This window comes from Pseudophryne corroboree, chromosome 3 (genome assembly GCF_028390025.1).
Source record: "Pseudophryne corroboree isolate aPseCor3 chromosome 3, aPseCor3.hap2, whole genome shotgun sequence".
In the NCBI taxonomy this organism is placed as follows: Eukaryota; Metazoa; Chordata; class Amphibia; order Anura; family Myobatrachidae; genus Pseudophryne; species Pseudophryne corroboree.
Genome location: NC_086446.1, coordinates 38,403,363 through 38,427,522, shown reverse-complemented (window position 1 = coordinate 38,427,522; position 24,160 = coordinate 38,403,363). Strand labels below are relative to the sequence as shown.

The following is a 24,160-nucleotide window of genomic DNA, read 5'->3' as shown; positions in this document are numbered from 1 at the left end:
ACAGGCTGCTCCCCCTGTATAAAAATAAGAATAACAGGACACCACAGGCTGCTCCCCCTGTATAATAGTTATAATTACTGGACACCACATGCTGCTCTCCCTGTATAATAATAAAAAATATATAATAGGACCCCATTACCTGCTGTTGCCGGACGAGTGGCTCCCGCTCGACGGAAATCCGGAAGTTGCTGGTATCGTGGAAAACAACCCACTTCCTGTCTGTGGAACGCAAAGGCCGGAAGTGAAGTGGTACACAAACCCGGAAGTGGGTTGGAACGCACAGCCCGGAAGTGAGGTGTGATTGGCAGGGGAACACAAGCGGCTTCCTTCTCAGTGACCGGCCACAAACGACGTTCATATCCCCGCCCCCGGCCCCTCCTCCAGCCCCGCCCCCGGCCTCAGCACAGGGAGAGGGCGCGGGTCCCGCACATGGCAGTGTGACAGGCGCTGGGGGCAGGCAGGGAGGTGTGAGAGAGGGCGGGTACCCGTGCAGCTGCTGCAGGACACAGAGCAAGGGCTGCATAGGTGCAATGCTTTCTGTGTGTATATCCAGAGATAGATGTACAGGGCGCCGGCACATCTGCAGCGCAGCCTTATTCGGGCGTAGTGGTGGTGGGGAGGGGGAGCGCTGCTCTCATGGTGCCGAAGCCGCGTCGTCTGTCACCGTGTATCGGGCATCTGTGCTCCATGTCCCAGAATCTCCGCATCGTGTCCGTCCATCTGTACACCGCGTTTGTGTGTCATGCCGGGGCGTCTGTGCACCATACAGTGTCGGATTGGGGCGTGAAGGGCCCTCCGGGGGAATGCTGTGTAGGGGCCCATGCTTAAAGGTGTAGCCAGGTTCCAGTGGGGGCGTGGCCAGACACCACAGAGGTTCAGGTCACCATTACATGTTCTGTGCCCCATGGTAAATATATAATAAAGCAAATTATTGTGAAGTGTAATGTAACATATGTATAATGCATAAATCCAGAGCACTAGGATAGTCTGGAACTTGATCCCTAGAGGAGGAGGAGGAGGGCCCAATGGTGGTTTCCCCTGTGGGCCAGTACGACCCTGGCACCATATCTGGGCATCTGTGCACCATGTCCTAGTGTCAGTGCACGTCAGAAAAGGGCGTCTGCATCATGTCCAGCCATCTGTGCGTTGTGCCAGGACGTCTGTCACTCATGCCACTGCCCATCCCTTACAGACTTGACGTTTCCCTCATGTACCCTCCTATGACTGGATGCGCCTCACTGCCTGCGCCAAACGATCACAGATTGGTTTTGAGTCTCATGGGACCTGGGCCAATGCAAGATCACTTACCGTCAGCAACTGCCTGTTACTGACCACCCACTGCGCAGTTTCTTCAACGCGGCACCTGGAACCACGTTTCTACTTACTCTGTTACCACCGACACCTGATACCACTGGCTGCTGTGTATGTGTAGACATGCTGCTGCCACACCTCCTGACTGGTGCTGGTTATCCCCCACTGGTCACTGGCGCGGACAAGGCCCTGCATGGAATCTGCTAAGGGTTCAAGCCTTCCACGTCTAGCCTGAATCCAAGCTCCAGAGCTGGCTGGGCTGGCCATCTTTTCCTCTGCCTTCCCATGCTACTCTCATTTAGGAGGCTGCATGGGAAGGCATTTCATTTTTCTGAGAGGGGTCTGGGGGGACCCAGCAGCCCACATAGAGCTCCGGATTACCTCTAGACCCCCAGGGAAAAGAGTAAATACATTTACACATATAATTATTTTGTGCACATTACACTACAGCACTGCAGTTCAGGACATGCGGTCCCAGCTCAGTGCTGCACATACATTTTATAATACATTTGTAACACTGGAAAATACATTTGTACATATTTATGAATTTGCCTTTTTTTTATTGCTGCACTGGCAGCAAGCTTTCCCGTTCCACCCAGTGGGCAGCTCCATGCACTCTCCTCCATGCACACAGTGCACCAGGGGTTATAGCCGTACTGCCCCCTGAGCTCCCCAGCCACGAATCTTAGGGCTGTGGCCGCTCCTTACTGTGATCTCTCTAATAAACCAGCCTTCCGTAGTGATGGGGCACTGGAAGCTAGCTCTCGATCCCCAGCAGTAGGCACACACACCCCTGTCTTGCCGCATGGGAAACTGGCTGATCCGGTCCCCCCCTGTGTGGCATGACCCTGCTGCTTTGCAGGGGTTTACTAGCACCACAGCGCTCGAACCCTAGAGGGTTAACACAGCACTGCTGCTCTCATATACCGGGGTGTAGGGAGTGGAGCTCCTGGACCGGAGCGGTTGGCACATAGCCCTGCAGCCTGAGACTAGACTCCCGGTTGCAGCAGCTCCTTACATCTCAGTCCCCAGTGCAGCACACCGGAGGTTGACAAGTATCTCCGCGGCTGCTGGAGAGGTTCCGGGGCCACTGCACATCAAAAACTTTTAAATAAAAAATGTTAAACACTCTGCTCTTAGCGAGTACAGTTGAAATTAGCACCTAACGCCCATTGTCCTTTTAAATATGGCGCAGCAGCACAGGGGGATTAACCCCTTCAGTGCCATGGCCACCATTATCCACATGGGTCAGGGTGTCTCCGGCCACACTTCTACACCAGGGTTCAGCTCCATGGGTGAAACATGCAAGCCTGGCTCCAGAACTTGGATTTGGGGCATGAGTTTGAGGTGCTTGAGATGTTGGTCTGTTCATACTTATAAGTCATTATCTAGCAGCCATATCACTTCTTATCCAGTTGGGGCTCCAGTGGTATTATGAGTGCCTACCAAGATGTTGAGCTTACAGATCCCACTTGCCAAGTTCTTCACCTATAGCAGCAGTATCCGATATCGGCAGTAAATAAAGAGTGCTTTAGGAGGGCCCTTGCAACTTTGTTATAGCCTCCACAGTCCTTATTGGCCAATCCTTAATAAGTCTCCAGTGCCTGTCTATGTGGACACTTGGCCCACTCCTGTCTGGCCCACTCAAGACTGGGTTGTATATAATTTTAAAAGCTTGCAAATGCTTATCAATGTGGTCAACACTGTCCTCATATTTGGAAAATTAGATGGGTCCTGACCTGGGCACAGCAGCTGGCAAAGGTTCTCCTGGTACCATGGCCAGTGGTGCCTGCTTATTGTGCCACCTCTGGATCATGAGAATCCTTTATATTCTCTAATGCACAATTTTCCAACTTTGCCATCCTTTTAGCTATGGTATCAGTCTCACCCCTCTTGGTACGTTGGGATGCCCATCATGCTGGAAAATGTGGGGACATATGGCTTCTGCTAGATGGGGATTGGTCTGATGTTCTTAACACTTTCTGCCAAGAGTCTGCTGTTAGACTGCCCTTGTGGGTGCCATTGCCTCCAGCTTCTTCCTCCTACTCATGATGCTTTTGGTTGCATTCTAAAAGATTATAATACCCCTTTCTTTGCTGAATAACTTCAAGATCTTTTTTCGGCCCTTCCACTGTACTCAGCGATTCTCTGCATCCTCCTGTGCTGTACTTATTCTCCTGAGTAATGTTGGGCATTCACTATCAGATAACATGTCTGTCAGACCATGAGGTAATTTATCTGAGAGCCTGAAAACCAGCACATGACGTGGCCATATACTGTGGGATCTCACAGTATGTGGTTACTGGGGAGGAGATATTTCCCCGTTCCTCCACTGTGAATGGACAGGGGAAATGTCTGGCGGTCGGCACTGGCAGTGCATACACTTCCCGATGTGGCCGACCAATGATCTCCTCTATTGGAGATGCTGGACGACAGACCAATCATCGTTGATCTGCTGCAGCAATAAACTATACAATTATATGTATGATACACTCATAATTGATGGATTAGGACGATAAATGCATAATATATGCCTGGTGTCACGATTCCAGCCTGCCCTCAGATACCGAAATCTAAGACCGCTGGGTTGTGATGGTTGCACACTATGGTCACTCAGGAAATAGACAATTTCACTGCCACCAGTAAAGATGATAAGAGAGTCGTTACATTGTATGCACAAATATTAATTTCTCTTACATCCTAGAGGATACTGGGGATCTGTACTTTAGTACCATGGGATATAGATGGGGTCCACTGGAGCCTGGCACTTTAAAATCTTGTGTGTATGTGTGTGCTGGCTCCTCCCCTCTATGCCCCTCCTTCCAGACGGTTTAGAAACTGTGCCCAAGCAGATGGGTGCATTTCTCTGGAGCGCCAGAGAGTTTCCTTTAATTTTTGTTTTAGTTTATTATTTTCAGGTAGTTCTGGTTGGCAACCAGGCTACCTGCTTTGTGGGACTTAGAGGGGAAACCGAGCCAACCTCCTGAGGGTTAATGGTTCGTAATACCAGCTGACAGGACACTGAGCTCCTGGGGTGCTGATCACACATCGTTAGTATGTGTGCCCACGCCAGCAGCAAGCCGCCACCCTCTAACAGATGCCGAAGATCGAGGTGCGGTGAGTGTTAACACCGGGCTCCTGGTTAGCGGGTCCCCAGTGCAGTTTGGTGGCAGGTCGCGCCGCGGTCACGAGCTGCAGTGCCCGCCGCAACAAAACTGGCTCAGGGCTCATGCCATACAGTGCTCACTGCCCCTAAGAGCTTGCGTGTACTGTGTGTGTGTGTGTGTGTGTGTGTGTGTGTGTGTGTGTGTGTATATATATATATATATATATATATATATATAATGTGATTTTCACTCATGGCCAGTATAATATTGTGAGGGACCGCGTGCCATTGCATGGGGCGGGGCTTCCCAGAGCGGAACCAGAGGCGGGAAGGCGCCACCATTTCCTGCTGCGGATCATCATGGCTGCATGCACGCTGCTCCTCCAGGGACCCACGCTGTTACAGACACTGTACTAGTACCAGGGGGTCATAGAAGGGGGAGCACTACAGAGGTAGGGCCGCTGCACATTTTATCAGGTTTATACATATTATTTCACACACTGTGCTGCTGTGTGTGTTTGCTGGTTTCCGCTCCTCTGTGTCACTCCAGGGCTCTCTAGGGTATGTGTGAGGGTGTTGTACAGTAAGCTGGGCTGTTTTACAGTTTTAAGGATGTCTGTGGACATGGTTATGTGTACAGCTTGTAACTCTACCCCTTCATCATCGGGGTCTCTCATGTGTGAACAGTGCTTCTCGTCTCCTCAGGGACAAAGTTAACAAGCACCTGACTGGTTAGATAATTTTAAAAGCATGATTCAAAATGTAAATTCAGAATTAGCTGCAGCTAAAAAGGAGAGACAGGTGTTGAAACAGTCTATTGATTGTATGGCTAAAGCAGCAGATACCAAAAAGGGTTCTCAGCCCCCTCTGTTGGTTTCACATAAATGCTCACTGCCAGAGGTGCTCCAGTTTGATTCTGATTAGCCTAATTTGGATGATGATGATGATATGGATGAGGACAGCTCTCTATCACCTGGGGTGGAGGCCCTCATTTATGCTGTTAGAGAGGTTCTTCACATACCGGATCATGACGCAAAACCAGATGAGAAGTTGTGCTTTAATGTTAGACCTAAGCCCTCAGTCACCTTTCCTGTGTCTAAAGAATTACATTCACTGGCCAGGGAAGCATGGTTAAACCCTGATAAGAAATTTAAAATTCCTCAGAGGTTTTTTGCTACTTTTCCCCTCCCAACAGAGGACAGGAAGGTATGGGAAAACCCCCCGTCAGTCGATCCGTCTGTATCCAGACTGTCTAAGAAATTGGTACTACCGGTGCCAGGGGCTATCTCCCTTAAAGAGCCGGCTGACCATAAAATTGAGACCACTCTCAAGGAAATATGTACGGCAGCAGGCATAGCACAGCGACCCACAATAGTTTGTGGGTGGATTTCCAGGGCAGTTGTCAAGTGGTCTGATTCTGTTATTGATGGTTTGGACTCTCTGCCCCAGGATGAGGTCATTACTCTGTTGCAACACATACCGAATGCTGCAAATTTTATGAACGAGCCTGTAAAAGAACTGTGTAAGAATAATGGCCGCACCACTGCTATGGCTGTTTTGGCACGCAGAGCTCTGTGGTTGCGTCAATGGCCAGCAGGCGCTGATTCCAAAAAGTGGGTGGAGAATCTTCCCTTTACAGGTGTCAGGAATCTGCATTTTCCATCACATCACTTCCAGTGAACAGGCATCTCCTGGCTTTGGTCCTCTGTCTTCAGAGTATCCCCTGTGAATTGGACCTGTGGAACTACAGGTCCCAGCAGTTCCAGTCTTCAGTCTCCTGCAGCCTAAAGCTCACTGTGCTCCACCCAACCAGTACTATCATTTGGTTAACTACTGGTTTCAGCCAGCAGCCTGGAGTACACAAGTGCTTCTAGTTAACAGCATTAACTCCCGCTGCACTACTGATCCCAGCCAGCAACCAGTAGTGCATTGCATTAACTGTCTACAGAATCATTCTCCTGATTAATCACCAGCTCCAGTTAACTCTCAGCTGATCTGGGCACCCAATCCAGCAGGGTGTGTTCTCAGAGATTCATCCAATCATCACAGAGCAAGGGGTATAAACCATACTTGCCTACCTGACCCTCTCCATGAGGGAGAAAATGCTCTGTTCCTGGACTTTCCTGGTAATGTATGATTGCCATCACCTGTGGTGAGCTAGTTAATTGATAAGAAAGGTGTTTCACTACAGGTGATGGCAATCATACATTACCAGGAAAGTCCAGGAACAGAGCATTTTCTCCCTCATGGAGAGGGTCAGGTAGACAATTATGGTATAAACTTCAGTTCCTGGCTCATTCTCATCGCCTTGGACAAGTTACATTTGGTGTGTCAAGTTCTCCTGGTTCCCCGTGTTCCTGTCTCCAGTGGTTCCCCGTGCTCCTGTCTCCAGTGGTTCCCCGTGTTCCTGTCTCCAGTGGTTCCCCGTGTTCCTGTCTCCAATAGTTCCCCGTGGTTCCTCTCATCATTTCATTCCATTCATCATTCTGCATTTCTCCTGTTCGCTTCAGACTCCAGCCACAGCTCATCAGCAGTAAGAGACTTTCCTCAGGTGTTTGTTTCATTGCCTAAACCTGTGCACCTCGTTAATACATACCATCTTGTGCAAGCTTGCTGCATTGGGACAGTCTCCTGCCTGGGTCTTGTGTAGTTATAAGAACTTGAGTTATATACAGAGACTGTGGCCCTCATTCCGAGTTGTTCGCTCGCAAGCTGCTTTTAGCAGCTTTACACACGCTAAGCCGCTGCCTACTGAGAGTGAATCTTAGCTTCTTAAAATTGCGAACGAAAGATTTGCAATATTGCGAAAAGACATCTCTGTGCAGTTTCTGAGTAGCTCGAGACTTACTCTGCATCTGCGATCAGTTCAGTGCTTGTCTTTCCTGGTTTGACGTCACAAACACACCCAGCGTTCGCCCAGACACACCTCCGTTTCTCCAGCCACTCCCGCGTTTTTCCCAGAAACTGTAGCCTTTTTTTCACACACGCCCATAAAACGGCCTGTTTCCGCCTAGAAACACCCACTTCCTGTCAATCACATTACGATCACCAGAACGAAGAAAAAAACGTGAGTAAAATTCCTAACTGCATAGCAAATTTACTTGGCGCAGTCGCAGTGCGAACATTGCGCATGCGCACTAAGCGGAAAATCGCTTCGATGCGAAAAAATTTACTGAGCGAACAACTCGGAATGACCACCTGTGTTCTTTCCAAGTAATACCGGAGTTCTGTTTACAAAACCATTTGCAACCAGTTACCAAATTATTCTACATTTATGTTACCAGAGACTTTTTTATTCTAAACCATTTGCATTCAGTCATCAAGTTATCTTCAATATATATTTGTGTTGCCAGAGACTTTTGATTATTACCTTGGATTCAGTTACTGCTTATTATTTCATCTCTGTTACTGCCGGTTCTAAGTTATCATCCATTGCTATATCATTACTCTGTGACCTTTGTGTTTAATAAACATCAGTGCATATGCGCAGGACTTTATGCAGCCTCCACGTTTCATACATCATTCCAACACTGACCCACTAGTGCCCCCTCCGGGAACAGACAAAATCAGAATCCTGACAACAGGTGATGCTTTGTTTGGTGACAAATTAAATAAATGGATCTCCAAGCAATGGCGGGTAAGTCTACCTATCTGCCATCGGCTGCACCACCTGCTAGACGTTCTTACACAGGACCCTCCTTGCAGTTCATTTGTGCGGCAAGGTTCAGAGGCAGGGCCCGAGGGGTCTCCACCGCTTCTATAGGATCTCGTGGTAATTACCGAAAACATGCAACTGCTGCTTCCCTGGACCAGACCACCGGCTCCCCTGCCGCTAAGCCTTCCATGTGACGGCCCCAGCAGCAGGGCGAATTTCAGGTGGGTGCTCGTCTTCAACACTTCACCCACATGTGGGCGAAGTCCTGCCAGGATCCTTGGGTGAGGGACCTAATTTCCCAGGGATACTGGCTGAATTTTCAGGCAATTCCTCCTCACAGATTTTTCAAATCGGGCTTGCCAGTTTTACCCGCCGCAAAAGTTATATTGCAAGAGGCTATTCAAAAACATCTGTGGACAAGGGTGGTGGTTCCAGTACCTCCTCCGTTATGCAACAGGGGTTTTTACTCCAGTCTTTTTCTCGTTCCAAAACCAGATGGTTCGATGCAACCCATCTTGAACCTGAAATCTCATAACCTGTATCTACGGGTGTTCAAATTCAAGATGGAATCCCTGCGGGCAGTGGTGTCCAGTCTGGAGGAGGGGGAGTTCCTGGTATCATTGGATATCAAGGATGCCATATCGCCCCCTCATCAGACTTACCTCAGGTTCGCCATCTTGGATGACCGTTTCCAGTTTCAGGCATTACCCTTTGGATTATCCACAGCTCCGAGGGTCTTCACCAAGGTCATGGCGGAGATGATGCTGCAGCTGCACGTGATAAGAGTAAACATAGTCCCCTACTTGGATGATCTCCTGATAAAGGCTATGTCCAGTGAGCGTCTTTTGCACAGCATCGATCTGACGACTCACCTGCTTACGGATCATGGGTGGATTCTAAACTCCCAGAAATCTCACCTGGAACCAGCCCAATGTCTCCAATTCCTGTGAATGATACTGGATACAGTATCTCAAAAGGTGTTTCTTCTGATGGACAAGGCCTTGGCTATCCAGGCATTGGTCCGCTCAGTGCTACGTCCTCGCAAGGAGTCCATACATCTTTGCATACGTTTGTTGGGGAAGATGGATGCTGCTTACGAGGCAATCCAATATGGCATATTTCATGCCTGGCCAGTTCAGCTGGATCTGCTGGACAAATGGTCTGGGTCTCATCTTCACATGCATCAAGAAGTTGCCTTATCTCCAAAAGCCCAAATTTCTCTGTTGTGGTGGGTACAAGTTTTTCACCTGGTAGAAGGCAGGAATTTCAATATCCACTCATGGATTCTACTGACAACTGATGCCAGCCTCCGGGGGTTGGGGGCTGTGACCGAAGGGGTCCAGTTTCAGGGGATATGGTCGAGTCAGGAATCTGCTCTGCCGACAAACATCCTGGAACTCTGGGCAACTTACAATGCTCTTCTGCAAACTTCCCATCTCCTGCAGGATCGGGTGATCCAATTTCAATCGGACAACTCCATGGCAGTGTGTACATAACCTGTCAAGGAGGAACAAGAAGCAGAGCGGTGATGCAAGAAGTGTCAAAGATACTCCTCTGGACGGAGGCCAATGCAAAGGCCATATCAGCCATATTCATTCAAGGAGTGGACAACTGGGAAGCAGACTTCCTCAGCAGGCATGACCTTCATCCGGGGGAATGGGGCTTACATCCCCAGGTGTTTCAACAGTTAATTCACTGGTGGGCTGTCCACAGATAGATCTGATGGCTTCTTGTCTCAACAAGAAGCTATACCGTTACTGTTCCAGAACGAGGGATCGACAGGCTATAGCAGTGGACGAGCTGACGACACCTTAGACGTTCCAGTTTGTGTACCTGTTCCCTCCTCTTCTGCTAATCACAAGGGTTCTAAAATGACTAAGAAGGGAAAGCGTTCAAGCAATTCTAATTGCCTCAACGGGCGTGGTACTCAGACATCCTAACCATGACGCTAGAGGATCCCTAGCCTCTTCCACTCCGAAAGGATCTTCTTCAACAAGGTCCGTTCATCTATCCAGACTTACAGCAGTTACGTTTGACGGCTTGGAAGTTGAGAGGGAGATCCTAGCAAGTAAAGGTCTTCTCTCCTGGGTTATTTCCACCATGGTCCAGGCCAGGAAGATTTTTCCCAGGGAATTTAGAATTGGTAATTTTCTACTTTTCCTGCAAGCGGGAGTGGATATGGGCCTACGCCTGGGCTCCATCAAAGTCCACATTTCGTCACTCTCTATTTTCTTCCAGAGACAACTTGCCATGTTGCCGGAAGTACAAACTGTCCTAAAAGGTGTTCTTCATATGCAGCCACCCTTCATACCTCCCACGGCTCTGTGGGATCTCAATGTCGTACTGTACCTTCTTCAATTGGACTGGTTTGAACCCTTACATAGGGTGGAGTTACAATTTCTCACCTGGAAGACTGTGATGTTATTAGCATTGGTGTCTGCCAGATGTCTCTGAATTGAGGGCCTTATCCTGTAAGAGCCCTTATTTGATTTTTCATGAAGACAGGGTGGAACTTAGGACCCGTCCTCAGTTTTTGCCTAAAGTGGTTTCAGTTTTTCTGGTTCCGGTGTTGTCTGATGCTTCCATTGGTCCAGAGTCCTTGGATGTAGTGAGGGCTCTGAAGATTTATGTCAAGAGGACGGCTTGTCCTCGGAAATATGAGTCGCTGTTTGTCCTTTATGATGCCACTGATAATGTCGATTTGATTACCTTAGAATATTCACTATATATGGGTAAGAGACTAAGTACGCAATTGGCGTATGAGGTACTGTAAGGGTACGCACTTAGCGTAGCAGACGCTTAGCCGTGGTCGAGACGCACGAGCGGCATGTTCGCTCACGGCTTAATTCGTAGAGTCAAGCACGCTGTAGGCTGACGACTACCGTAATGATAAGCTACCAGCGTAGCGGACGCTCGAGACCACGAGGAGATCATGAGCGGCGCAGACGCTCACAAGATGACAATCAGTAAACCTTGAATGTAACACACAGAAAGGATACTCTTATGCTGTAAACCTTGTACTGAAACACTGTAGCAATATAACGCTGCTTAACCCACTGCAATGTAATGAACACACGATAACGTGCTAAGGATCCAACACCTTTACTAACAAGCTTTTAGTTCTATCGAAAAAAGGGAAACAGTTGACAAGTCATACGCTACAAACTAATATATAATTCTAACAGAATATCTAAACAGAAATATACACAATAGAGAACGATCGCAACTACAAATACATAGACTAAGTGTGAATGGCTAACATTATAAGGGTAACACAGTGGCCACAGAGTAACATACCATACGGGGAACGTTCGCCAGCGCAACCGGAATCCAGTCCTCCAATTATCAGCGATAACTGTTGAAGAGAGAGTACTGGCCGGTATGGGGACAGTGACCCTTATATACACAACATTCAGTGTACTTCAAAGGGCCCTACAACCTTATTGTTCATTGGACACAGGAATGTCTCTCTGCACTATAACAAAAGGTCATAGGTGGATTTGAACAGGTGGGCTGTGACTATTACAAACAGCTCAGGTGGGAGGGAATCTCCGGATTCCCGCCGCATGGATAATGAACTGCAAATATAGGATATGTCCAGAAATTACTAATGTCCATAACTATACGCAGGAGCGTTTAATCTATACCTAGCCAACACCGGATTGTTGCTATTAAAATACTCTTCGGTTAGGTACCAGACACCACTGTTCAACCTTAGACAGACCCTTTGTATCACGAAAAGAGGGATTCCCATGTCTATGAGCAAGTCACTTTAAACAAACTTACAGTTATTACTAAGGGGAACATTACCAATAAAACCTGCCATATGGATTTATTAAGGAGCGATTGAGTCGCTCGCTAGACGCACACAAACTCTACCGTAAGTGCACATACCATGCGCTCGAGCGCACGCCCGTAGAGGCACGGTCACGCATTTGCGAGTATGTGCACGCACGCCAGTGAAAGTGCATGTGCAGCGGGCACGCGCAGGAAGTTAATATATGGCAACGTGCAGCGTGATATTTTTCTGACTTTGACAGTCCACCCTTTGGCAGTCACCAATAACTGCCACTTCCTAAAACAGTTCAAAAAGAGAAAAATATATGTCATATGTAAATACATTTCTATGATTGAGTAAGGGAGGAGAGAAGAAGGTAGGAAAAGGGTATGACCTAGTGAGATAGTAGAAACATGCGTGTATGAGTCCATATACAAAAGAAAAGGGTGAAAGGAATTTGTCGTGCGCAGGAAGCAGCCCGTCACAGGTTAACTCCTAGAGGTGTCCTTAAACCCCTCACCAACAGTGCAAACATTAATAAGAAATTGAGATAACCACTTAACTAGCGCTTCAGTATGTTCACGGGCTCACTTATTCTTCCCAATTCATATCCATCATTTTGCATATAAAACAAGGGAGTAGGGAAAAGAATATAGTGTAATACAGTTTTTTAATGACACAAAAAACATTAAAATTCTGCGGAACTGTATGTACTAGATTTGAGATGCTTCCTTCACCAACGCATTTCTTCCCCTACTGGGGTCTTTGTCAAGGTGTCAATATCATATGACAAAGACCCCAGTAGGGGAAGAAACGCGTTGGTGAAGGAGGCATCTCAACTCTAGTACACTGAAGGAGAACCGGTACCTGAACTGCAGCTGGGATAACTATGAGTGACGCTTTTTGGGATCCCCACCATACCCATATGCTGTTTTGAACTGTCTAAACCACAGTTCCATCAAATCTGGTAAAACCTCCACTGTATCTACTTCTGATTGAGAAGCCTACCTGTCAGATATGCCTTTTATACAGACCGCTGAATTTTAATGTTTTTTGTATCATTAAAAAACTGTATTACACTATATTCTTTTCCCTACTCCCTTGTTTTATATGCAAAATGATGGATATGAATTGGGAAGAATAAGTGAGCCTGTGAACATACTGAAGCGCTAGTTAAGTGGTTATCTCAATTTCTTATTAACATGTGTGTATGAATCCATGTTTGAGGGGTCATGTATCATCGTGCCTTACGTGTTTTAAATCAAGCTTCGAGGTATTGCGAAGTATACATTTGAATTCCTTCTTATCCCGTATTAAGGGTCTGTGGATGGGCTGTCAAACTCTACCGAGCTCTTTTCGGCTTTTGGTTGCAACAAAATGGGGGAGCACATTTTAGTTGATGATACATGAACGGGGGGATATGTGAGTGCTGATATTTGTGCCTATATTCCCTATCGACTATCTGTGTCATTACCTGAAGGTTGTAGAAATGAAGATAAGGAGCAATTATGGTAAATGCAGTCATAAACTATGTGAGTTTAATATACATTTGTTGATTGCAGTCTTGTCTTGTGTCTTGTCTCGATGTACATGTTGACTGTAGTCTCCCGATGCTTTTGCTATAAACGGTGTGCAAAAAGCTTTTTCAATGTCCATAGACTTACAATTTTTAAAGTATTGGGCTATCGTAAAAGTTAAAGTCACTAGGGATATGGGGGTCTATGGCATTGTCCATCAGTGGTCTGTATAAAAGGTTGTCAAATTCTTCTTCCAAGCGGATGTCTTTGTACCTTGGAGGAAAACAAAGGAGAAACGGGTGAAACGGACCGTGGAATCACATTTTCATCACAACATTGTCTCTATCGTTGGGTCATAAATCAAATTAGTCGTTGTTATTACAGTATCTCCACTTCTTAAACTCATCACTCGGGCGCTACGTTTACACTTCGTTAAAACCCGAAAGCATCTAAATATCAGACCGACCAATATGATGACACCCAGAATACACAAAATAAATTTCCCTACATCCATGATAATACCTTGGGCCCATTCTCCTAAAGCAGAGAACCAATTTCGTGGGTTCAACCATGACACCCAACTGGTCAGCTCATTACCCACAGCAGCAAGGGTGAGATTGTGTTTCCTTCGGAACTCCCACTTTAATTGTAAGATGTCATCCATCTTCTGGTCTATGACCTCGGCTGGGTCCTCCGTGCTGTTTGTAATATATGTGCAGCACTTTATTCCATATTGAGTAGCCAAGGTAACACAATACCCACCTGTCACCGCTGTGAGATAATTGAGAATCATCCTATGCTGAATCAGTTCTGTTTTGTAGGCTTGTAACTCTCTTCCAGTATACCTGAACGTGTCGTCATACATTTCAGTGATATTGTCTAATAAATTTGCAAGCGCAGATATATATCTATAATTTAACACTCCTCTGGCGGTACGAGTGATATCTAACGTGAGTAGGACTTGAATCCCGGTGGATTCATGGATCAGGTCAGAGGCCGGATGCTCTGTTTTCTCTATCAGTTGCCTTTTAACGACGTGTTTGTAATGAGTGTGAGTATAAGGAGCTTGGGCACCACAGTGAATATCTTTCATTTTAGTGTATGATACAGTCATTACCTCAGGCAGTACTTTTCCAATATAACATAACTCTTCTGAGTTTGGGGCAAGCCACTTATACACCTTCCTCCCGCATATGAAATATGCATCATCGGGGAGAACATATGGGACGGAGTATGACATAACCATATTACAAATTTTCCATATGAAATCTCCTAACCCTAATTCTCCCATCTGTTTAGTACACGTATCTGTTTGTACGACATGTGCACAGTATCCTGGTGATACTTCTCCAACTCGCATGGTCCTACTTCCTAAGGTGTACCTATACCGAAAGAATTTCCTATGGTCGGCTATCTGGCGTATAATTTCTGTGTCTATGGGCAATCTGTCGGCTCTATGTGAGAATGTCATGGTTTGATTACTCCATGACACTTCCCAATTTCCCGGCTTTCGGGGATTGGAAATGTTAAAGCATACTAGGGATCTATCCACATGATATTGGTGGAGCTTCAAACTAGGAGGACTGGAGATATTAAACCTCCTGTCCACCGGCCTCCCACCACTTAGCTCAAGTACCTCTCCAACAGTTAAAGGGAATGGTACTAGTCCTGATTTGCTATGGCCTTGAGGTACTTGAGAGCATACCCAACAATCTGTCTGGTTTAGTACTTTACCCACTAAGGAGTGATAGTCACTCAATGGATGCCGGTCCATGTGGATATTAAAACTGGACTGACATTTCTTGATGCACCCATCCTCAACTATACTGTCACAGTGTCTACAGATGCAGTTCTCTTCAGCTAACAATCCTTCACAATTCCTTCTATTGTCAATGCTATCAGATCGTTTTCTGATACTCGCCTTTGCTCATTGATTATGTTGTTCTTGGAAATTTACGCCTTCATCCTGGCCATCAGAACCCATTCCAGATCCTTCCTCGACTTCCATGGTACTCTCACTGAAACAGACTGCTCTGGTCAACATCATGGTCAACAGGAAAATACGTATCACAGTCTCTTGGGGCAAGTCCATCTAAGAGGAGTAAAAGGAGAAAATAAGAAAAGGGAAGGGAAATATGAGGGAGGTGGGAACTGGAGAAAATAACAAATGGGAAAAAGAAGTCTGGCTCGACAAGCTTCTGGTCTTATTATTCTCAACGCTCAGGTGTCGTCTCACTCTTCCCTGAACAGACACTCTAGTGATGCAACCTCTACCATCTGTTCTTTGTCACGGGACCTCTCTGGATCCGCAACCTTTTTACAATGAGATGTATGGACCCAAGTCTCTCTCTCGGCAACCTTCAAAGCAGTTGTGCTGGTCAATAAGACTTGATATGGTCCTTTCCATCTGTCAATAAGGCAACCTGAGCATAGAAAATTCTGTATCATTACATAATCCCCAGGTTCAATGTCATGACAATTACTATCTGGCAGATCAGGAATCACCAACTTCAAATTGTCATTCTGATTCCTTAGATGTTTACTCATCTTAACCAAGTACTTTACAGTTACTTCATTGTTACACTTCAAATCATCCTGAGGGTTAATCATAACATGCGGTTGTCGACCAAACAGAATTTCAAAAGGAGACAGATTAAGAGGGGACCTGGGAGTGGTTCTGATGCTGTATAATACAATTGGCAAAGCTTCAGGCCACAACAGTCCTGTTTCAGTCATTACCTTGCTCAATTTATTTTTAATAGTGCTGTTAACTCTTTCCACCTTCGCACTCGCCTGGGGGCGATACGGAGTGTGCAGCTTACTATTAATTCCCATCAATTTACACATTGTTTGAAAGACTTCACCTGTAAAGTGGGTACCCCTGTCACTCTCAATTATTCTAGGGATACCATACCTACACACAAATTCCTGCACAATTTTCTTTGCAGTAAATACAGCGGTATTTGTGGCCGCGGGAAATGCTTCGACCCAATTTGAGAACACATCAATACAGACCAAAACATACTTAAAATTTCTACAAGGTGGCAATTGTATGAAATCAATTTGTATTACCTGAAAAGGGCCATCTGTCGGAGGGATATGGGATGGCTCTGTCGGTATTGCCTTTCCGATATTCTTCCTCAAGCAGGTGAGGCATGTCATCGCTCTCTTACCCGCATGGGAAGAAAATCCTGGGGCGCTCCAATAAGCTCTTACTAGCTTACACATCCCTTCTTTGCCTAGATGAGTCAGCCCGTGTGCTGCTTCCGCTAGACTTGGAAGGTATGCTCTTGGTGCCACTGGTTTACCTTGTCCATCTGTCCAGAGTCCTGAGGACTCCTGGCCATATCCTTTTGACCTCCAAACTGCCTTTTCCTGTGGGGAACACAAGTTTTGCATTTCACACAATTTCTGTGTGTTTACAGTATTAAATACCATCAGTTGTGTGGTGTCAGTCTGTCTGGGGGTATCTGCTGCTGATTTAGCAGCTTCGTCTGCTCGGCTGTTACCAAGTGATACCGGGTCTTGGCTATATGTGTGAGCTTTACACTTGATAACAGCCACTCTGTCGGGTTCCTGTATCGCTGTTAGAAGTCTTTTGATGTGGGCTGCATGCGCTACGGGTGGGCCAGCTGCCGTCATGAAATTTCTGAGGCGCCATAGGGCTCCGAAATCATGGACTACTCCGAAGGCGTACCTAGAATCTGTGTAGATATTGGCTGACTTGCCCTTAGCCAATTCACATGCTCTGGTTATAGCAACCAGTTCAGCAACTTGTGCTGAGTGAGGTGGGCCTAGCGGTTCTGCTTCTATGGTACCTTGGTCATCTACGACTGCGTATCCAGTACACAAGTCTCCCGAGTCCGTCTGTCTGTGACAACTACCGTCAGTGTAGAAAGTAAAATCTACATCTTCCAGTGGGTTGTCACTGAGGTCAGGCCTTGCCGTGAAATTTTGGGTCAAATATTCCATACAATCATGTGTGTCATCCCCTGTATTAAATCCTCCTTCACTATCACTCTCATCCTCCACCCTTTGTGCCTGTCAAGGCACACCTGGGAGATACGTTGCAGGATTTAATGCGCTGCATCTCTTTATGGTGATGTTTACGGGGGCCATCAATACCAATTCCCATCTTGTAAACCGCGCTGATGAGACGTGTCTGGTTTGGGCAGAATTCAGCAAGGCTGACACTGCATGTGGCGTATGAATTCTGAGGTTGTGTCCTAGCACTTCATCTTCGCTTTTTGTAACTAGCAATGCTATTGCTGCAACACTTCGCAAGCATGTGGGAAGGGATCGCGCTACCGTATCTAGCTGAGCGCTGAAGTAAGCTACCGGCCTGCTGGCATCACCATACTTCTGGGTCAAGACACCTGCTGCGCAACCAGCACTCTCTGTTCCGTACAGCTCAAAGGGTTTCCCATAGTCAGGCATACCTAATGCCGGTGCCTGCGTTAGGCACTGTTTTAGTCTTTCAGATGCCATCTCAGATTCATCTGTGTGCGAAATCCGATCAGGTTTACTTGATGAGACCATCTCCTGCAAAGGTAGGGCTAGTATGGAAAAACCTGGGATCCAGTTACGGCAATACTGTTATGCACACCAGTGCCTGCAGGAATGTACTGGTGTTTGAACTGTTATGCACACCAGTGCCTGCAGGAATGTACTGGTGTCTGAACAGAGAGGGATGCAAAACAAATGAACTCACAGACAGACTGGGAAATATGACATTACGTACACAGAAGGTGATAGGGTAACAAAACCAACACAAAGTGAACAGAGAAGCCTAGAGGCTAAGAAACTGGGTGTCTCCTTAGTATTAGAAATGCTCAGATGGAAAAAGCAAGATGTTGTGTTTTAATACGTAGAGACCCCGAAATGCTGTTGCTAAGGGCAACAGCAAAACCCTAAAGGGTTACCAACAGGTGTGGCAGTAAACTCCTTGGTCAGAGAGGGAATAATAGACACAAGGAGAGTCTCCACAATCCTAATTCTCACTTGCAGGGCACAGGTTCAGCTTACTGCCACTAAACTGACACATGGACGCCCTGCACAGTGAGAGAGGATTAAGCAGGCAGGTCTGAAAGTACAGCCACAAACCTGCTGGGTTCACAGAATAGCAAAAGAACCTCAGCAGGCTAAACAACTGACTCCAGTCTTACTGCTAGGTCTGGATTGGCAGAGTGTAGTACCAAATCCCCAGGCCTATTTGCAGTAAGCAACAACAAATACAAAGCTACACAGTACTGGCTAACTTTCAGGAACTGACTAACCAACAAAGATTCAGCAGCATCTGCTTAACCTGAGAAGAGGCCTTATAAAGCAGGTGCTGTCCACGCCCCACTCAGACCTCACAGACTGTGAGCACAAAAACCAGCACCGGATCCCCTGCCTGTAACCACTGCACAGCAAAAGACCCAAACCGGAGTATCAGCTGCGCTCAGGTTACTCCGCTAGCACTTGTCTCCCGGTTGCCATGACGACGTGGCAGCACAGGGCAGGAGACCCTAACAAATACCCACACATTCCTAAAAACGTTCTAATCTGTTGCTGGGTTTGTGGCAGGGTCATGTCACGAATTGCTTGAATTCTATCAGCGGTAAGGTGTCTCAGTCCTTGTGTCAGACAGTGTCCCAAATATTTCACCCGGTCCTGGCATAATTGTAACTTGTCTTTGGAAACTTTGTGTCCTGTGTCTGAAAGATGAAACAGGAGCTGTTTCGTATCTTTCAGGGACGCTTCCAGTGAATCTGAACACAGTAGTAAATCATCTACATACTGTATCAATATTGATCCACTCTCTGGTTGGAAAGACTGTAAACAATCATGTAAGGCCTGTGAGAAAATACTTGGACTGTCTATGAAACCTTGTGGTAATCGAGTCCATGTGTATTGAACTCCTCTGTATGTGAATACGAATAAGTATTGACTGTCAGGGTGCAGAGGTACCGAGAAGAAGGCGGAGCAGAGGTCAATCACAGTGAAAAATTTAGCAGTGGGAGGGATTTGCATAAGGATAACAGCTGGATTTGGCACTACGGGGAATTGACTCTCAACTATTTTGTTGACCCCTCTTAGATCCTGCACTAATCTGTAACCCCTCCCCCCACTCTTTTTAACAGGGAAGGTGGGACTATTGGCAGTGCTGGACGTCCTTACCAGAATGCCCTGTTGTAGCAAGCGCTCTATTACAGGGTAAACTCCTAACTCCACCTCTGGCTTCAGATGGTATTGTGGGATTTTTGGAGCTATCCTACCATCTTTTACTTGCACAACTACTGGGGCTACATTTGCCATCAATCCAGTGTCTTGTCCATCCTTGGTCCAAAGTGACTCCGGTATCTGGGAAATCATTTCTTCTACCTTGGACAGACACCTATTTACAATAACAGTGTGTGACATTAATCTTGCTGGGGAGTCTAACATATCTTGCGCTTCTTGAGCACCTTCAGGAGTACAATATATGACGCATCCCATTTTGCACAGTAAATCTCTCCCTAAGAGATTAGTCGGAGCCGATGCAGCCAGCAGAAAAGAATGCTTGGTATGCAAAGGCCCTTTCGTAACCTTGGTTGGTTTGCTTAAAGGGTATTGTCGTACTACTCCTGTTACTCCCATGGCTGGAATTGTTTTACCAGTGGTTCTCATGCCCACGGTCGAATTTATCACTGACTTGGCCGCCCCGTATCTACAAGGAAATTTAGAGATTTACCAGCTACATCAATTGTGACCTCGGGTTCACTTCCAAGACTCGCAATCAATTTCACTGGCTGCAGATTACAGGTGTGGCCACACACCTATGGTGTGTGGTGCCCTCCCTGCATTGCAGTTGCAGCTATCACCTGTGAAGGGGGTAAATGGGTATTATCAGAGACTTGCCAGTCTCTTTTTGGGGGATACCTTCTTGCTGCCCCTGCGTGTGGCTCATAACTCCGTCTCTGCGGTCCTTGATCCCAATTCCGTATGTCATGTCGTTGTCTAGGGTTTTTATGTGCATTATGTGAGTTATTTGTACAATTTCGTGCAAAATGTCCTTCCCTGTTACAATTGTAACATTTTACCACATGCGGCTTACCACCAGGGGTCTGTGATCGAGACTGAGGCGGCCTTGTTGCAAGGGCTTGGATACTTATTGCCATCAGTCTATCACTCTGTGACTCCCTGCGTCTTGTGATGTTCCTGTCGTGCCCAACAGCAGTCTCTCTTAAGGCGGCCACCGACATACCTCTCCAGTTAGGTTGAGTAGTTTGTACTCTACTCCTTAATACCTACTTTAAACCGTCCATCAAGACGGACACCGCTACCTCTCTATGGTGTATATTTGCCTCAATGTCCACGATCCCAGTATATTTAGCCATTTCCTCCAGTGCCCTGTGGAAATAGTCAGGGGCAGTTTCCCCTTCCATTTGTTTGATGGAGAATATTTTGTTCCATTTTACTACAGCTGGGAAGTATACTCCCAACTGCAGATTGATTCTGGTTACATTTTCTTGATTATATTCATCTGTAAGGGGTACCTCCTCAGCTAGTTTACAGTCAGCTATAAACTTGACAGGATCAATACTAGAGGGCAGGCATGCCCGCAGTAGTGTACGCCAATCTTTGTTGTTAGGCTCAGTGGAGTTACCTAGGTCCTTAATGAACCTCTGACATGCGGCTAAATCTTTTCTGGGATCAGGAAATTCAGACAAAATTGTTCTTAATTCTGCTCTGGATCAGGGACAATGCATAGCAATATTCCTAATGGGTGTGGCTCCATTTGTGTCAGTCTTACCATTGGGGACCGCTATTACTCTAACAGGGTTAAGATTAATTACCTCACTCTGGTTTGATTCTACAGCGTGTGGTGCAATAGTTTCAGCATATTGTACAGTGCTGTACTTACCTGTAGACACAACCTCACCTGTCCCTGAGCTATGGGCTTTTGATGCCACTCTTACTGGTTGGGCGGTGCACACTGGAGTATCGCTTATGGTGGCCGCTAGAGAGAGAGCTGAAATCGTAGTGGGCTCATCTTCTTGGTCGTATTCCTGGTGGAAGTTTAAAATAGGATACAACTTGCATGGGTTAGCGTTAGTATCAACATTTGCATTTACTTTTATCTTAATCTTATCACTAATACATTGATTAAGTGCACCCTTATCGTACACCCGCATGTCATTCTCTGCAGCCACTTTGTCCCCTATTATATATGGTGGTGGTGCCGTTGCTATTAGATTTCTACCAGGATTGGAATTTGCTTTCTGAGCTAATTCCTGTTGTATTTCACTTTCCTGTTGCCATATCTGTAAACAATCATAATGTCTAATCCTCTGCTTCGCAGATTTTATTAGACCTATCCTTTTTCTTAAGTTCTGCAATACATCAGGGTTCAGACTGCCTACCCGGGGAAACTGCTCCCCATCATCCTCTGTCATTTGTTCCCATTCTTTGCATAATACCTGTGTGTGTGATCCGTATTTTTCACACATTATATACCGTGCGGACCCTTTGGGCCAGCAACTACCAACGTGAACCCTTGTTGGACGTCCCTTCTTTGAACAACTGGCCCCCATCGTTTGCAGATATTGCTGTCTTAGCCAATTCTTACAAACAGACCAAATTGCCCGCGGTAAGGCGATGGTGAAAGTTCAACTAGTGCCTTCACTCACTTCCGTCCTGTAACCTCTATTTACTGGGGCGCGTGGGAGTATGCTACCCTCCCCAGTAAGTATTGGTTGTTAGAGATTTCCTGAGTGAACAGCGAAACTCCCTTAAAATAACAAACACCTACACAAATCACGTTAGAATGTACGAATAGTGTTTATGACCCCACAGTAAATTGTTAATGGGTATCAAGGTAACAAACTAATGCACACAATTACGTGCGGTACAGTCGCACTGCGTGTAAGTAGCTTAATATTTATACGCTTTATGACCAACGGAATCGGTTGTTTAGGCTGCGAAACCTTCAGCCGGAGCTTTAACTTGACTATATGGGTGCTACGCCAAACCCCCGGGGCTGCGCTTAAATACCTCGCAGACCTTTTGTCTGCGGAAACTACTTGCTCCTTTACCTTATACAATGTTAACGCGGGTGAGCCAGTCCCACGCCACCAAGTGTCCACTCACCTGATGTGGTCTCCGACGGGATCCCGATTTGTGGGTTCACAAAAATAATACCTTAAGTTCCACACTCACTCCTATTCAATCATATACACACTGATCTTTCTGTACAGAAATTCCTTTCATACAGGCAGGAGTCCAATCCCTGGGTTTTGCAATAGAAAAAGGTTTTCTTTTAACTAATACTTTTTTGGAAAAACTGAACAAACTTGTGCTATTATCAGGTGGCTATACTATACCGCCCACCCTAAACAAGGTTATTGTGTGATTTGAGTCTCAGTGGGCGTATCCGTACGCTCCGTTGCGTAAAACACGCCGCGTGCATATGCCTTTGCGTCACGTGCATGATTTCGCATGTTGTCCGAGACACGTGTGCACAAAATGCAGATATGCCCACAGCGACACAATCACCACGCTTCCATCAATGTAAACGATCACTTACCGTACACCACACAGTATTTGCTATGCTGTGTGCGTGTCCTTTACAATTATTCCCTTAAAACTTATCCTATTTAATCTCAACTAAATAGCACTAGATTCTTCAGCACGTGTCTAATAATCAATTCTAATGGCAACATGGGAGTGAGCTGCAACAATGTAGATGTGTGCGTGCAAGCGTGTGTGCGTATGCAAAAGCAGAAATAAACAGTTTTAAAAGATAATAGCGTATTGTTCTTACCTCCGGTTTCAGATTCCACCCCAGCACTCCTACAGAGTAGCGTAACAGACGCTTATCTAGTCAGCACCACTGTATCCCTCACCACTAATACGGATACGAAAGGATACTGCGTTCCCGCCGTTTGCTGACAGATAAAGTCTGTGTTCGCTAGTGCGGATGGATATGTGGAGGACGGACGAGCCCTCAATTGATAATGTCGATTTGATTACCTTATAATATTCACTATATATGGGTAAGAGACTAAGTACTCAATTGGCGTATGAGGTACCGTAAGGGTACGCACTTAGCGTAGCAGACACTTAGCCGTGGTCGAGACGCACGAGCGGCACGTTCGCTCATGGCTTAATGCGTAGAGTCAAGCACGCTATAGGCTGCCGACTACCGTAATGATACGCTACCAGCGTAGTGGACGCTCGAGACCACGAGATCACAAGCGGCGCAGACGCTCACAAGATGACAATCCGTAAACCTTGAATGTAACACACAGAAAGGATACTCTTATGCTGTAAACCTTGTACTGAAACACTGTAGCAATATAACGCTGCTTAACCTTGTTTATACTAAAGCTGTTTGAGCGATCGAGACGCTCCTATTACCCACTGCAATGTAATGAACACACAATACCATGCTAAGGATCCAACACCTTTACTAACAAGCTTTTAGTTCTATCGAAAAAGGGGAAACAGTTGACAAGTCATACGCTACAAACTAATATATAATTCTAACAGAATATCTAAACAGAAATATACACAATAGAGAACGATCGCAACTACAAATACATAGACTAAGTGTGAATGGCTAACATTATACGGGTAACAAAGTGGCCACAGAGTAACATACCATACGAGGAACGTTCGCCAGCGCAACCGGAATCCAGTCCTCCAATTATCAGCGATAACTGTTGAAGAGAGAGTACTGGCCGGTCTGGTGACAGTGACCCTTATATACAAAACATTCAGTGTACTTCAAAGGGCCCTACAACCTTATTGTTCATTGGACACAGGAA

The 24,160-nt window shown here is 46.2% G+C and overlaps 1 protein-coding gene across 4 annotated transcripts in view; it reads right to left on the bottom strand.

The window, feature by feature from the left end:
- LOC135054648 (zinc finger protein 268-like) overlaps positions 1-24,160 on the bottom strand; it is a 247,646-nt gene that overhangs the window by 94,251 nt on the left and 129,235 nt on the right. For 2 of the 4 annotated variants that reach the window (XM_063957882.1, XM_063957884.1), the window contains exon 1: positions 140-209. The exons of 1 other annotated variant lie outside the window; for it this stretch is intronic. The gene's annotated coding sequence lies outside the window, so the exon portion shown is untranslated. Of the gene's footprint in view, positions 1-139; positions 210-24,160 lie in introns of those variants that run through there. One more of the 4 variants, XM_063957883.1, reaches the window with a different exon arrangement.